The following is a 4,271-nucleotide window of genomic DNA, read 5'->3' as shown; positions in this document are numbered from 1 at the left end:
AAAGCTGGTTATCCAAAAGCATTCCAGTTAGCAAATTAAAATTTTTGCTAGTGCTGTGGCGCTGCAATCTTTGGCTATACTGTATCTTGGGCTACTCCAATATATTTTTTTTTTTTTTGTTGATGTGTGTGTTTTTAGCTGGCAGCACTGACACTTTTGTGTGGTGTTTTTCTGAGGACTGTGTGTCATGCTGAATCGAACGTTTTTGATACTAGATAAACTTCTAAAGTATAATTTTTTTGTTTTTATATTTTTCAATATATTTATTTCGTTTGTAAAAAATAAAGAAATAATTTTTAACGATACAATAGACACGATTATTATTTTAAAAAGTTTACGTTAGGCTTAACATCGACGAAAATTCAGCGCGAAGCGACACGCAACGGAGAAAAATTTCAACACGGGATAGGTTAATATATTTTTTCGTACACAATCGGTTATCCGAAAAATAAGTTATCCGAACAACCCCAGTCCCCCAGTTGATTCGGATAAACGACGCTCTACTGGACAGTATTTAATTCGTCACCAGCCGCTATTACAGTGGCAAGCGTAAAATTCTGTAAAGTAAAAATAAAGGCGGTGTGACGTCATTAAGCACAGTACGTCTACTAAAAGTAGTCCAAGTAAGCGAGTTAGAATTCTTAGAGTGGATGGAGTCAGAATTGCTAAGAATATCATTAGGTATGGTGGTATAGCCCGACAAAGTCAGAATTCGGCCTTACCAAACACGGCTCGGTATCGTCCCGCCCGGTAGGCGCTTTTTTCTTTTGACGGCCTGACAAAAAATCCCGAGGAATTTTTCGGGGGTGGTCCTTGCGAATATATCGCGTCCCGTTCCTTACCACCGGCCGCCCTATTTTTGGCCGACCAAATCCATAATGGGCTGGCTAAAAGAGGTCTTCTTAGTGCCCACAGGGCGAAAAGAGTTTAAAAAAGAGCACTTTTTCTTTTTTCACTGCCATAGAGTTACGGCCACGCGTAAATATTTTATAGTTTATCACCGAGTGTAGTTATTTACTCGGATACTGGAAGAAGCGGACGATTTTCTCTCGTCTACATCCACGAGATGAAAAATTTAATTTAACGGATTAAACGGTAAATCGGTGGCGTGGCAACACTGACGACGCCATCGTCTGCTAACGACACCTACGCTAGTCTCCGGTGGATAGTCGAACGGCACGGTTTGTTATTATTGTGTGGATCTGGGTAAGTTCGGTTACGGTGCCGAGTAATATAATTTTATTAAATGCATCACATTACTGTGAACCGACGTAATGCATTTCGTTAACGTCGACGAATGCTAACCAAGTAGAAAATCGTACGATGCCAATGGAAATTGCCTCTGCCCACCGCATATTTGTAAATACGGTCGGGTCGAATCTCCACCGCCGTCGATCTCCGTTTAGCACGCGGGGCAAGTGTAGCCGTGGATCGAAAAGTATCCTCTTCCCGAGATTTTTAAGTTTCGGACTTGATTTTCTTCACCCGCTTTCCGGTTTTTGGTGGAAAATATCAGAAATTTTGACAGGAGGTTTGTGTATTAGGGGACGGATGCTATTAAATTTCGGAGGTTAAAGGGCCAGGGGTTGGGATACCCGATTCTTAATAATTTTAGTTACCGATCGACCGAAATAAACGTGATTAGACCGGTAGCTTTTCCTAATCGGGAGCGGGATTACGGAATTTTCTAATTGGAATGTGGCTGGTATCCCACGAGACTGCAAGATTCTATTCGTTATTAGCATTTACAATGTTTTACTGGGCTCGTCTGTCCCGAAAATTAAGCTTTTTGCCGTTTTATAATAATAATTATTAATGAAAACTTTCTAAATAAAATCTTCGGACGGAGCCACGCACGGGAAAGTTAAGCAACTTTTTTGTAATATTCTTTCTGCCCTGTGGGCACTAAGAGGGCTTCTTTTTTTGCAAGCCCATTATGGGTTCAGTCAGGCCCACAATGGGGCTGCCGGGTGGTGAGGGACGGGGCCCGACATATCTGAACGGGTCGAAAAATTCCTGGTTTGGTTTCGAACGTGGGTCCCCCAGAGCGGTAGGCTGCCACCTTGACCACTCGGCCATCCGGCTGCTAAAAAGTTAAGCGACTGGTTGCCGGTAAGGTATGCTGTACTTTCCATTCTCTCCCTCCACGAAAGTGTGGTAAATTAATTAATTAACTAGGATCGGACGAGCCGGATTTGCCGTCTTTTTTGGCATTTTGCTGCCTGAACCTGTTTATTAACGTAATAAAATTCTCTTAGAAAGTGTCTTACGGTTAGTGTGGCAAATCACAATTATTATTAAAATAATTAAATGAAACCTTCTCCTTAAGAAGTTATATTTTAAAATTAATTATTCACTTGGATCGTTTTGGACGGATGGATTCCGGCCGACTTTGGGCTTTGATGTTCGACGTGTGCCGTAGAATTAACGTGTTTGGTGCTGGAAGGCACCAATTTGAAAGTGGGTATTAGTGAACTGATTAAAAAACACAATAACAAATTGCAAAAGTGATATATAATACCATTTAAATTAAAATTATATATCATTTTTCATTATAATAATTTTGATTGCATAACAAAACAGTTTCTGATTTTTCTATAGTTTATTAATATTTCGTCAAGTTTGGGAAATTTATTAAGGGATAAATTTAATAAATATATACTTATGTATGTGGATTATATGGGATTTGTTAACGAATAATAAATAAATATCTGCTTGTTTTATCAAAGCCGTGTAGCTTTATGGATGTGGATTAATAACTGGATAAACTACTTTAATTTAATAAAACATTTTAAGTTTAATAATTTGGGGTGATAAAAAATATATAAATGTTAATTAGAAAAAATAATTAATTAAAGAGTTGGAAATGCCATATGAGCATAGTAAGTTGAATGCCATTTTCATTTGTCCTTGTGTCGTACTGTAAGAGATGTCTGGGTCAGGGAATTTGTAAAAAGTCAGTCGGGGGAAAGTGGTGGAATTTAAAATTTGAGTGGGAACCCCATAATTGCAAAAGTACTTATTGTATTAAATAATTTTGCCTGCAATATTTTTAACACTACTGTAAAATACAAATGCCTGGTCTCTTACTTCCAAATCGACTTTTTCTAACCTTCGTCAAACTATGTCTAAACAGAAGCGACTTTAAAATGTCGGATGTCCTACTTAATTTGATGTTTGCGATAATATCTTCGTTACTCGGATAAATTGTGTGACCGTGCGGTGGAGAGATAAAAATTTGGTAGGAAAACATATCGATAAACTTTTATGTCCATCCTTCTATTTAAGTCGTCATCAACTCTTTAGAATAATAAACCAAAGAATCCGGTTGTCCGGCAGGACTTACAAAAATGAAAATGTGGTTAAATGTGTTGCGGGTCGTAAGTTGGCCAGCTTTGGTAACAGACGGATTACTGAGAAGTGTAGATTAGTAGACTCATGCGAGCTGGTCTTGGCAAATCGTGGCTTCGATATTGAAAATCTGTTAATAACAAAAGATGTAAATTTAAACGTATGGCATGTTTAAATTTACGTCTTGTAAATTTAAATTTGTAAAAAAAAAATTCAAATTGATAATGTTAATTAATCTTGTAAAGTATCTAGTAACTGAATTCATATTAAGAGGATGATAGCCAGAGCAGTAACTAGGCAGGTGCAACAGGTGCACCCGCACAGGGCCCACTTGAAAGGGGGGGCCCAAACTGCTGTTCACAAAAAATTATATTTTAAAATTTTTCCGCCTTTCTACAGAGCAGTTTGGCGATTACATTTCGCCTTACTTAGATCCTAGATGTCTGCTCACCAGTGTTCCCAACTGTGGCGACTTTTAGAGGGACGTAGTGAGGTAGCGGAGACCTCAGACAAATCAGCCAAAAGTAGCGACTTTTGAAATTTTTTAATTTATTTTTTGAGAAGTTTAAATTTATGTTTATAGTTTTCAAATTTACAGATTTTTCTCTACTTTATAGAGCTCTCTGGCAACTACTACTATTATTACGATATACAAAACTGTATTTCTAGATTTTTCTACAGTGTGCAGAGCTAGAAATCTGTAAAGGTAACATTCTGTAACAAAAATAAATCTGCCCGAGGATTTTTTTAAAATTACTAAATTGAAAACGGTAACTCTCGAATAAAATCTTAGTCTCGAGGTTGTAAAAGGCGTGCAGAAATTCTGACATCATTTTTTGCTTTGTAGTGGTACGCATATGTGGTGTATACCTGAACGGCGGATTAAGCGGTAAGCGAACTATGCGGGCGCGTAGGGCCCC

General features: G+C 38.0%; 1 protein-coding gene across 1 annotated transcript in view; it reads left to right on the top strand.

Moving 5' to 3' along the window:
- The first annotated feature begins 1,146 nt into the window (after nt 1–1,146).
- LOC111628339 (intraflagellar transport protein 57 homolog) overlaps nt 1,147–4,271 on the top strand; it is a 51,673-nt gene continuing 48,548 nt past the window's right edge. Inside the window, exon 1 of the mRNA XM_023372111.1 lies at nt 1,147–1,206. The gene's annotated coding sequence lies outside the window, so the exon portion shown is untranslated. The remainder of the gene's footprint in view (nt 1,207–4,271) is intronic.

The sequence above is a fragment of the Centruroides sculpturatus genome, unplaced genomic scaffold (assembly GCF_000671375.1).
Source record: "Centruroides sculpturatus isolate CEXI.00-Female unplaced genomic scaffold, Cexi_2.0 scaffold489, whole genome shotgun sequence".
Lineage (NCBI taxonomy): Eukaryota > Metazoa > Arthropoda > Arachnida > Scorpiones > Buthidae > Centruroides > Centruroides sculpturatus.
The sequence above is the reverse complement of the archived record's forward strand: the minus strand, read 5'-3'. Positions and strand labels throughout refer to the sequence as shown.